Here is a 12,244-nt window from a genome sequence, read left to right as displayed (position 1 = left end):
GCTGTATGTTCGTATAATTGTCTTAATAGACAGTCATATGGAAGTGTGAGGGTTTTTTGCCCTAGATGCTGTATGTTCGTATAATTGTATTACAAGACAGCCATATGGGAGTGAGGAGGTTTTTCTTTTTGTTTCTTTCAAGTACTACACAAGGAAGAGTGCAGAATTGTCCAAGTTGGCCACTCACGGGTGTATACGCCATCCCCTTTTTTTCTGTCTTGTTTGCTCTATAAAATCAACCTTAATGTCTAAGGGGGATACTGACCCTAGCCCTTCAATAGTCAGCCTTATGTGAAGAACATGGAGTAGGTCAGCAGTCAGTTGCATTTCAGACCATTCCATGGGTCTTAGTGTCTTGCCCACATCTTTATTCTTTCCATGAAAAACTATTCCACCCCGTGAACCTAGCAATCAAATCCACTTCCCAATTTCCCATCTACACGGGCAAATACAATCAGAGAATAGTACTTGTAGAGGGCACCCAACCTTTTGGTTGCAAGCGTTACTACTTGGCAGTGCAAATGGTTTGAGTGTAAATTTGGACCTATTTTTGTTTCAAATTTTAGCTTATTCTGTTTGATTGCAATTACAAATGAAGCAGAACAAAGTAAAATCCAAAACAAAATTAAAACAAGAATTTGCATTTTTTTGCATTTGCACTCCTATGCATTTGTATTAATACAAATAAATTTACACTGCAACCAAATGCAGCCTTAAGATCATTTTCTAAACAAAGGGATTATACTATTGATTCAAATTTCATCACACTCGTATAGTTCTCATTCGTTAAGTCTGTTTTCCAAGTTTTGAACCAATAAGTATTAGGAAAATGGGTAAGTTGATTTGTTTTTTTAATTGAATATCATTTTCAAGAAAGTTGTTTCGTTTTTTGTTTGTTTTACGTGCAAACTAAATGCAACCTTGATTGCAAACATACTTGGAAAGCTTGTCTCCGTTCCAAATGAAAACCTTCCAGCAGTTCTCATTTTTCTCATCCTCAGAAGAAAACAAATATAGCACGAGGCCATCTTTTCTATAGGGTATTAAAAGACAAACATGAACACGAGAGAAACAAAGAATGAATTGGCGCTGGCTATCAACCTATCACATAGGCTTTCACCAAAACAAGCATGGTATATAGCTTCCACCCACAGTTTCAACAGTCACTACAACAACTTTATTATTTATTTATTTCACCTCTGAATCAAATTTACCTGGAGCTTAATACAAGGGAAGGATCAAGGATGTTTCGTTTCCTGTTTTTAATCACTTTTCTTGAATCAAATGCAGGCAGAGGACAAAGGTTGTTCCAGTAAACATGCATTTTTCCCTCTACATGTGAGAAGAAATGCATCTACAGGCCCATCGAACAACAGTGTTTTTCCTCCTCTTCACAATACCAAATTAATGGTGAATCAATTCAGATTTCAGAACAATCTAAAAAATAAAGCAAAGGATTGTAAGAGATTAATGGTTACAATCTAAAACCCTTAGATTTCACTTTAATCACTAGGATGTATTGAACCTCCAGGCTCCAGCGATCACGTGAACGAAAATTGCTACCTTTTTGGATCAGTTCACGGTTACTGAATGGACGGACTGTCCATGTTAAACTTAAGCAAGATACAATTGACAGTCGCATCTGCAATATTAACTGCATTTTCTGAGAAGTAATGTTGCTGATGATGAAATAATTGCTGGAATGGCACCCAAATGGATAATTTTAAGTCCTATTGTTATAGAGGCTAAATATGGTCCATAAATATTATTCTTGGCAAATGGTGTATGCAAGGGGTTGTCCAATCAATCGTCCAACATGTAGACTTCTCTGAACCATTCACTATCCCTTTTGTACTATAGTGGTCAACGGTGATTATCCCATCAGAAATTCAGAATAATGTGATGGATCTCCTAGATGGAAATGAGAAATGAGAATTATGTTAAAAAGATCCCATTCCAATTTACCTTTTGATTATTCGCTTCCAGTTGAGCCAGTACGCATTCTTGGAACGTGAACATTTGTATGTCAAAAAAAAAATGCTTTTGAGAGGCTTGGTGGGTGTGCAAATTGATTTGGAGCTCGAAATGACCCCACTTATTCCTCTTTCTACCCTCTATTAATGGACCAAATTTCAGCCCCAAAAAATCATTGTTGAGCGGCTAGAATAAATCCTTCTTTTTAGACGAGTTCAGTATTAAAATATTGAAACTCTCAACGGTTACTATTGCTTGCCAAGAACTGTAAACCAAGTTGGATTAAATTGCTGATACTGACTGGAGGATTGAATTAGTGGTCAGTCCAGGAGGTTCTCTACTTGGATATACAGTATCATTTGGCCGTCTCATTCCTCAATGTAGCAGAAATATGGCGGTTTGAGTAGGGAAGCTACTTACTTGGCTCAAGTAGTAAGCCTTCGTATCTGTGGGTGTGGAAAAGATAACTTAATTGGATCATTGGATCAATTACGCCTCTTCTGGACAACCTATTTGTGCCAAGTGAGGTAGTCATACAACCCATTTAAACTATCCATCAAAAAGGGGACCTCTTAGAATTGTTAGTTGTTCACTCCAAGAGTTTATGTAAACGATCTCTAATTGGAGTTATCATAATTCATAACTTATATTAGCCATCTTAAATTTCAAATTTTCAATCTGAAGTGCCCACAGAAAAGGACTTGAGAAACATGGCAAAGGTTTTTGAGCTGAATTTGCCTCATGAATCCATTTAGGAACTAATGGTGCTGCCATGAGGAAGTCTAAACAACTCAACAAAGAATAGGAATACAACAAGGTCGTGCCAGTCTTTAGCACTCTCATTCACATCAAGTTGGGCAAGAGAACCTGAGATAACTTCATTTGAACTTCCCACAACCAGGAAGCATTGAAGCAAGATGTGGATTTATTTGAAAAATATGGGACTGACAGCAAAGACCCCTCGAGGAGGAGGAAGCCTCTCTAATAGGAACACCATAACTCGCTTTCACCCATGTGGCTACACTAGGCAAGAAAGATCTTACACTGCCCAAAAGCCTCTAGATAAGCTAGTGAAGAATCTTTGGTGCCAAATAGCCACAAAATTAACACAAGGAAGAATCTTGAGCCTTTTTTTTTTTGAAGCAGTAAATCTTGACCCTCTTATTGAAAGAATCTCCTAGCCTGGATTAGCTCAGTTACCACTAAGTTGCTCAGTAGCTGTTCATGTTCCAAAACTTTGAAAGGAAGAATCTGCCACCTAAGCCTGACATCTAAATGCCAGAATTGATCCCTTTGAATTCCTTAACCATGGCTACCCAATGAGAAATCGAAACTTTCAATACAAAAGGAAGCGAACAAATTGTTTCAGAAATTGAAACTTTTACAAATGGTGTATTGTTGGTGACTATTTTGGGTTGGTAGCCACTTAAGTGATGTGCTTCCTATGGTTAAAAGTTGTCACATGTCAATTGGGAGGCTGGCTAGACTTCAGCAATACAAGGTTTTTCTAAATAGAGATGATAGGAGGGTTTTAGCATAGATCCAAATGGAACTTTACTGTCAAATCAAGTTACCTGACTCTTATTTGAAGTTTATAAAAAAATAAAAAAATAAAAAAGTGATGCTTTTTCATGAAAATGAATATGAGGTCCAAATGTTCTCTCTAATATCTCTTCTTTACATGGACTGTCTATTTGGATAAAATCCTTAGTATTGATACTTGCATGTAGAGGACGAGATATCAAAAATGTGTAGGCCTTTTCTAGTTACTTCATAGAATCAGTCTGCTGCCCCATGATCCATCTTCAGTACTCCATCAAGGTATATCTACATTTTATGAAAATGTTATCACAGCACTGGGTCATTTCACATGGTCTCATCATTTGTTAATCTTGACTGATTAAGGTTTCAGCAATAAAGGAAACAAATGTTGGAATCTAACAGCACTTGCAATCTGTTGGAATTTAATGGAGAACAATAATAAGATACTCAACAAGGGCTTAAGAAGTTTAAAACTTTTATTTAATTCTGGGCCACCGTACTGTTGGAATTGAAGGACTAGAGATTTTGGGTTTTTATGCCAATCCGTGTTTTAACAAATGATGAGACCATGATGTAGAGAGAGTTTTTTTAATAGATAGTTACCTCTTACCCCTTTCTTTTGTTACATATATGCTAACACAAAAGTCTTTCATCGATTGAAGGATGGGCTGTTAGGTGTTGAGCCTTGTAATAAGAGAACAATACGAAGCTATTAGGAGAAAATCAAAGAAGCAACTTATGATCAGCACCAGGGAAAGACCTTCTATACATAGAACCTAGGTGACGAAGGCATCACACTTCCAGCTGTGAAATCCAATGAAAAAAGTTCCAAAAATACACACTTTTCATCAAATAAAAAGAATGTTTAAGGTTACCTGTATATTAGCATGAAAAAGAGGAGAAATCCAGGTCAGAAAGACGATCTTAATTGCACCAAAAGGTATAACAAAGTCACTAATATATCCCAACACTATTAATTTAACATAATACTTACCACTTTTTGACTCTTTCACTTTTTAAATGTAGCTCTTATCACAGTGGAGGATTTTATGTGTTTGTTTTTCTTTGACAAGGAGCTATACGTTGGTCACCTCAACAGCTGAAGGCTTAAAGATCCCGACAGATGCATGATGTGTTTAACAGGAAAGAGGAAGAGGAATTGTTTGATCAGTTATTGCCACAATGCACCAAGACCAGTTGTTTTCTATAGTTTTTTGGGTTCTTGTTTCTATTTGGGATCATTTTGTTAGACAGTGTATGCCCTTAACTCCAATCAGCATGATGTACATTATGACATTTATTGTAAATGAATAAAATACATATTTGATTCATGTTATTATTGTGTGTTTCTGTGTAATACCCTTAAACTGGACACATATGAGACTCGTGTTTGTTTAGAATCTTCACAACCATTGGATAGATCTGAGGAGATTTATCCTGCCAAGACTGACACTGATGTACCGCCAAATTGGTTGGGGTGGCTTGTCTCAGCTGCCAAGGTGAAACCTGAGGTACATGCAGTGTGGGTTTTCTTGAAACCCTGAACCGGACCAAAATTCCAGTATTGCCCTAGACCTTAGAGATAAATGGGCAAAACTAGAATGTTACACCTGACCCCTAGACTCGATTATGATATTGCACTAGGTGTCGGATTGGGCTATCTTTGATGTGACAATCAGTGAGATCCTTAGAGGGGGTCAAAACTTGAGTATGTTGAGACAGTCCAAGAATTCATCTGAGTGGGTGATCATAGTGACAGGATTAGCCCCTTTGTCGGACAAAGTGAATGATCGAGAATACACTCTCTCTGATGGAAACCTAAACTGCCGCCAATTGATTTCAACTGTTGAAATTTGTTTTTGCAAAATATATTTATATAGAGATATACATATATATATTATGGTTTCAAAATGTTTGCAAAATGTTTTAATTCCTAGGATCCATGTGAGTAGAGAGTGCAGTACTGCACCTTGCAGCCGAGGGAGAGGTTCTCTCTTGTCAGGTAGTGTTTGATCATTATAGACTGAGAGGTTAAGTGTTTGATCATTATGGGCAGTAGTAGCCCACAGTCCTTGTGTGGATTCCATATCAGGTACCCCTCTCACCCTCTAGTGAATTGGGTTGTTAGCTCTTGCCCTCAGATTCCTTGGCTCCAGGTGGATTTTATATTTCTGATATGGTGCAATGCAAGACTGGTATGATCAATGGCTACAAAACTAAATAGTAATGACATCTTTCTCAACTTTAGGTCTAAGATTTAACATTATGGGATTAAAAATAAGTTAATAGAAGGTGGATTTAGGGTTTTAATATATGGCTGGGCAATTAGGTATAGGGAGATTATTTCAGGTAGAAATCTCCTGGATGACAAGCCAAGAAAAATCAAGTAAAGGAGTTTGGAAAGAAATTTTTCAATGAAACATGATAGGATGGACTAGAATGGCAAGATAGAGGAGGCAGCTTCGTTAGTTCGGGACTTCTTGAGCTGAATCTTATATAGAAAGAATATCTATAAACCAGTGTCTTTTGTGGAATTTTAGGAGACTTATTTTAAGAGAATTGATTGTGGAGGTAATTAAGGGGGATGGCAGGATCAAACCAAGGTTTAATCAGGTTCTAGGTGGGGCTATATAGAGTGAGAGATTCTCTACCTTGAGAAAGTGGGAGAGGGTTGGATTTTGAGTTCACTAGCATAGGCACTTAAATAGAATCAGTGTCAGTCCTTTTATTGAAGCTAAAAATAGCTTTCTCTAGGTTTTCTGGTGTCTAACAAATAGCTGTTGCAAAATTCTTGAAGAGAATGTAGGGGAAAGAGAGTTGAGGGCTCTGAGATTTTTTCCCCCTTTTGGCTAGGCACCAAGAACCACTCTAAGGTATCAGATTTGGGAACTACCATAATAGTGGCACAAAGCAGAAAACCTCAAGAACAACTAAAGCCTCAATTTCTGGAAGCATGTGTAGCATCTATGTATATGGGCTTGTATATGGGTCAGCCACCTCCTAGCATGGTTTTAAAACCGTCGTTGAACCACATGGTCGGACCATTCAGCCTGGAAATCCACTAGGGTACCAGTTCCATTTTAGTACCAGACCATCATTTTGCCAAAAAAAAACCATTGAATTAGTCAGTGAACCAATGACCAGGACAAACCACTGAACTGTTCAACCTGGAAAACAGTCCGCAGTTTAATAAAAATTATTTAAAATATTCAAAAAATTAAAATAACAAGAAAATAGAGGGAAAGAGATCAATTTCAAAGGGTTACATAGGGATCTGAGAGATCTCAGATCTCTGAGATCACAGAGAGAGAGAGAGATCTAAAATTTATTGTCATCATCGCTGTCACTGTTGCAGGTCACCCTCATTTCTGCCTTCTCCTCCTTTCTTTATTTCTTCTTTTTTTTTTTCTTTCTTTCTCTCAGTCTTCTATCTTTCCTTCTCTCAGCCCCCTTCTTACTCTCACTCTCAGTCCCCTTCTCATAATATTTATATCCATCTTACCCTAATATTCCAATCCAAGGGTAAGATGAGATATACATGTGTTTTAACTGTTGAAATGTTTGAACCCTTTGACCTGGATGGCTTGGAAACCCATGGCCAAAGCAGTGTCATTTCCGGATCGGTTTTTAAAACCTTGCCTCATAGTAGTCTAGTAGAAATAAGAAAACAGAAAATTACAACTCTTCAAACCTAACTCTTCTAAGACTAAACTAATAGGATTCCAAGACCACCACTTACAAGTTAGAAGTTACAAATTTGTTAAAGTGATTAAAACACCCCTCCTTACCAGATCATCCCAATTCCTAAGAATTATAATCATGTCAAAGAAGGACCTGCTGTTGAGTGTTTTCCTGCAAGAATGTCACTAGGGGCTTAGCACACTCTAACATTTGCTACTGGATAAAAACTTCATAATCTTCTATATATTCAAAAATCAGTGTACTGTTAATCCTAGAGAAGAGGAAACTATGTTTTAGGATCTCGAAATTGTGAAGATTGGTAACTAATCCTTGGACTCTAAACCAGATCCCCCAGTAGATTGGAGAAAGGTAGAAATGTATTTCTTTAGGAATTCTTCTTATACAAAATACCTTCCCCAAAACTTCACATTCACCAAAATCTCATCACTGGATGTATTTTAAGAATTCATCATTAGCCATATGAGGTCCTTCCACACCTGTACTCCATAACTAAATTTGACATCATTACAACCACCACCCTCTTTACTGCAATGTATGGATTTTACAATCTTTCTCTACGAACTCCGCCATTCTTTGAATCTCAAAAAGGATTTCTTTGTCAAAGCCCTATTGTATATTGAGAGGATTAAGACCAAGTGGCAAAAGAACCTTTTGAGCAATCAAGGATACTTATTTGGGAATGCTTATTTTCTTTCTCTAGGTGGGACTAGGGGTGATCATCGGCCTGTATGGGTCTTGCACCTATAGCCTGGGCGGCTGGGCTGTGCCAGGCTTTGGGCATAAGTCACTAATAAATTTTATAAGATATATGTAACTTCTTTGTTTTGACAAATGGTGACTTTCATTCAAAAAAGAAAGGGAAGATGTACATGAGAAGATATACAAGAAGCTCAGAACATCAAGAACAAAGCCAAAAAGAAAACCCTCCCCCCAAATTACACAGGCATAGAATTCCCACTATTACAAAAAATCCATATGGCTAATCTATCTGCACCGCTATTGAGCTCTCTAGGGATCCATCTAAAAGTAAAAAATAACTTATCAGCAATCTACCTAATCTCATTAATAAGGAAGTCAAATCTCCACAGGCCTTGTTGCAGCCTGCTTACCCAACCAATAACATTTTTAGTCACCTTCCACCAGAATCAAAGCCAAGAGAATCAGCAGCCCAAAGATCCACAAAGAGGCGCTCGGACTTCAGCTTCAGAGATAACTGAGTGCCCTATGGGGCCACTAAAAGCCCACACCGGCCCACCATCAGATAAACTATTAACCCCCCCAAATCCCCAATACCTGCTTTCCTTTGGCCTTATTTGTTTCCCCTCCAAAATTTAAGGGGAAGATTTTTGTAGCAGCAATACTATGGTTAGTTTCTGAGGGGAGAAATGCTAGAATCTTCTCCAACACAGTTGACGGTTCAGATCCAAGAAACACTAATTGAGCTCAAACCTGTACATGGCCATATGGTTTTGACAAGGGAGGAATTTAGAAGTTTCACTACAGATGAAATGATCACAGATTGGTGGTATCTGGCTCTCTCCTCAACAAAAAGATTGATTGTTTGACAGTCATGGATTCCTAGGTGGATGCATGAATCTGGACAATAACCATCGAATTAAAAAACTTAACCAGGAGGCAAGATCTTTGGCTGAGAGATTGAATACCTCATTCATGTAGTTTCCAACTTCCAAGAACAGCAAATTCATTAGCTGATTCACTTAGGGAATGGGATGATATAAAGGATATGTGTTGGGGACCTCATTCCCTGATGTAGGGGTGCTGCTGTTTTTGGTTTTGGGCATGCAGCCTCTGGGTCTTGCTCTCATGTTTAATTTTCTTAAAGGAGAGTTAATCTTCTACTCTCCATACCGATCTTGTACTCTATAACTCATGATTAGTAGAAATCTCGGAAATATTACCAACTTACTGATAAAAAAGCAAGGGATACTTATTATGCTCATTCAAACATTACTAATCTCCTCACAGATGCCAGGGCAGGTTAGAGATGATGAAATTTGTTTGAGTCATTCTCCTCTTAGGCTGTGTTTGGTTGCAGTTCAATTTTATTTGCACTAGTACAAATGCATGGAAGTGAAAATGTAAAAAATGCAAATCCTCATTTAATTTTGTTTTGGATTTTACTTTATTCTGCTTCATGTCTCAATTTACTTCATTTGTACTGCAACCAAACAAAATAAATTTAAATTTGAAACAAAAATAGGCCAGAATATACACTCAAAGCATTTGCACTGATGTGCATTGCAACCAGACATAGCCTTAGGTATTTGTATTTTGTGGTGCTTGTGATTGTTTTGTTGCTTTAAAAAATGAAAATGGATAAATTATTCTACGGTATTAGTGTATTTTTCCTACTGGACTGTATTTGATTGCTATGGAAACAGAAATACTGGACAGAACAAGAAATGTGGAATCTATTACTTTCTTGAATTTGATGATTTAGATTGAAAAAGGAAACCATAAAGAAAACAGACAGTAGCAGATAAGCCATGTTCCAATGTTCTTAGTGGATTTTGGATTGTGCTATTATAAAACATTCCACGAGTTCCTCACCCTTAGACAGGAATTCTTTCCACTTCAGAAAGTGCAATATCTCTCTCAACCAAGCTCAAGCTCTAGAAGTACCAACAAGCCAAGCTGAATCCTACATTCATGAGCTTGAGCTAAGTTGACTAAAAAACCATTTAGTTGAAGCCCCACATGTTGAGAAGGCAAGACTCAGCTAGTTGGCACCCACAAAAAAAAAAAAAAAAAAAATTCATCGGAGGGCGAGGAAATGAGAAAAAAATGGAGCTACTTGGAAGAGAAAATTCAAAAACAACTTTAGAATAATAAAAGTTAATAACTAAACATCTGTTTTGAAAGAAAAGGGAGGGACAAATGTTCTGGTTAGAAAGTAGAAATCTCTAAACCCAAAGAAAATGAAACAATAAAAGGACTGCACTTCACTTGCTCAAAGAAAGTTCTCACCTAAATAATTTGCTGCTGGAGATCAACCGATGCCAAGTAACATTACACGAGTTACTGCAACATCTCTTTTTTCTTTATTTTTTTCTTTGGCATCTCATCTTATAATCTCCTTTTTAAGCTAGAGCCCATCCAAGAAACACTCATAAACCTCCCGTTCAAAACCAATGGGCAAAATACCAATTGAAGTAAAAATCGAACAGTTCATACAAATAAGCAAATGAAACGTCATACAAAAATGATATACATAAATATATAAGCAAAATACCAATAACAATAACAATAGCCAAGGTGATTTTTGCAGAGGTTGCAAAATATGTAAGAGAACAATCAAAATTGGCCCTTACAGTTGAGCGACAAACACAAAGAAGAAATTATTTAGGTTCGGACTGCCCAGACATACTTACCCAAATTGGTAAAGCATGCATAGCATAGTTTCGTATTGGATCAAATTGAAACTTGATGGTGGAAACACCAAACTGTATGCGTAATCATGCTTCAAGTGAACAGGAAGGCAATGGGAAAGAAAACGCACAATCGAATGACATCTTTTTCAGATAAACGGATGTAAAAAAGAAATATTCTAATGAAAAAATAGAAATTGTAACGAAAAATCAAATATTTTTTGAAGAAAAAAAGGTAAAGTACCTGGTTTTCCAAATCCATTATTTCATTTTCTTCATCGTCTTTTCTCGTATTTATTCTCTAGTCTGATAGTGTCTACACTACACTCTCATTGTCAGTCATGGTTCCGTGTTGTTTGTGGAAAAGAGTCCAACCTGAGTTAGGTTAGGCAGGCCTGAGATTTTTTTTCAAGCTTTAATACCTTTATTTGAGCTGAGTCGGGCTCGGGTTGCGCCCACACAAATTGTACCAGTAAATATTTTTGCCTCAAATTATTTTAATAAACTGCGATGCATTCCGGGCTTCCCGCTAGTATACTGTGTGTGGTAAAGCTCATGGACTGTGAGATCGGCTTCACTGATCAGTGTGACGGGATCTGCTACTCATAAATGGGCGCCTCACAGGCACACCCACCGTGCATTGGGAATAGAAAATATCTCTCGTGGATAATAATTAATAAGTATAAAAGATGTTTTCAATGCATGATAGGATGTGCGTATGAGGCCCCAGGTGTGAGGAACAGATCCGGTCTCAATGAGTATAAGGCCCGTTCAAACAATCTTTAGTGATGAGATTTATTCCTCACAAATGGACATCTCATAGACACATCCATTGTGCATTGGGAACATCTCCTGTAAATTATAATTAATAAGTCGGGAAATGTTCCCAATGCATAATAAGATGTGCGTGAGGCGCCAGCTGTGAGGAGCAGACCCAGTCTCCAATCTTTACACCCTTGCAATGGAAATATCTACGTACCTATCTACTTTTTTATGGGAGATATTCCCAAAGCAAGGCCATAAAAGTTGTTGGAACAGATCCTACACTGACTGAAGCCCAGTCCACTGTGCCATGAAAAGTCTGACTTGACTAATAAATGGGTCATGAAATTAGGCTAATTCAGCTCAATTATTGGACGCTGCCGCTTGAAAGTAAGCAAAGTTTAGCATCAATGATAACTTGATAAGGTTTCATGCCAGAATTTAAATAAACGGGGGCATGCATTTTTACCGTGGAACCCATAAATTTATTATTGACGTGAAACTTCATCATTAGGAGATTGGCTTCAGTCAGTGTAGACCACTGGAAACATTTTCGCAATTTTGTGCCTTATTTCATAGGAAGATATTTTCAAAAAAACTATAATGGGGGTTCGAACGGGCTTTGCACTGACTGAATCCAGTTTCCATCATTGATTTCACAGCTCGCTGAACCGTTAAAGTGTTTGGCTAATCATAATTCCTCAAGAGAAAAGCCCTTCCCTAGGGTTGCAAATAATTTAGATTAGATCTGATTCAAATTTGAATTCAATTTGGTATGAGCCAGATTCGAATAACTCCCTTGATCTTAATAAATCAGATTGGAAAAATTGATCTATTTAGTTAATGGATAAAATTCAAATATACCCTAATTTGAT

The 12,244-nt window shown here is 37.4% G+C and overlaps 1 long non-coding RNA gene across 1 annotated transcript; it reads right to left on the bottom strand.

Moving 5' to 3' along the window:
- Window positions 1–1,348: 1,348 nt before the first annotated feature.
- LOC109115037 (uncharacterized) lies at window positions 1,349–11,060 on the bottom strand. Its single transcript, XR_016081985.1, has 3 exons — window positions 10,611–11,060; window positions 4,120–4,200; window positions 1,349–3,801 (listed from the first exon to the last, which is right to left on the bottom strand). It is a non-coding gene; the product is annotated as an uncharacterized LOC109115037 (long non-coding RNA).
- Window positions 11,061–12,244: the final 1,184 nt, after the last annotated feature.

The sequence above is a fragment of the Nelumbo nucifera genome, chromosome 2 (genome assembly GCF_055504915.1).
Source record: "Nelumbo nucifera cultivar China Antique chromosome 2, China Antique-T2T, whole genome shotgun sequence".
Classification (NCBI taxonomy): domain Eukaryota; kingdom Viridiplantae; phylum Streptophyta; class Magnoliopsida; order Proteales; family Nelumbonaceae; genus Nelumbo; species Nelumbo nucifera.
Note: the sequence above shows the minus strand (reverse complement) of the source record. Positions and strands in the feature narration are given on the sequence as shown.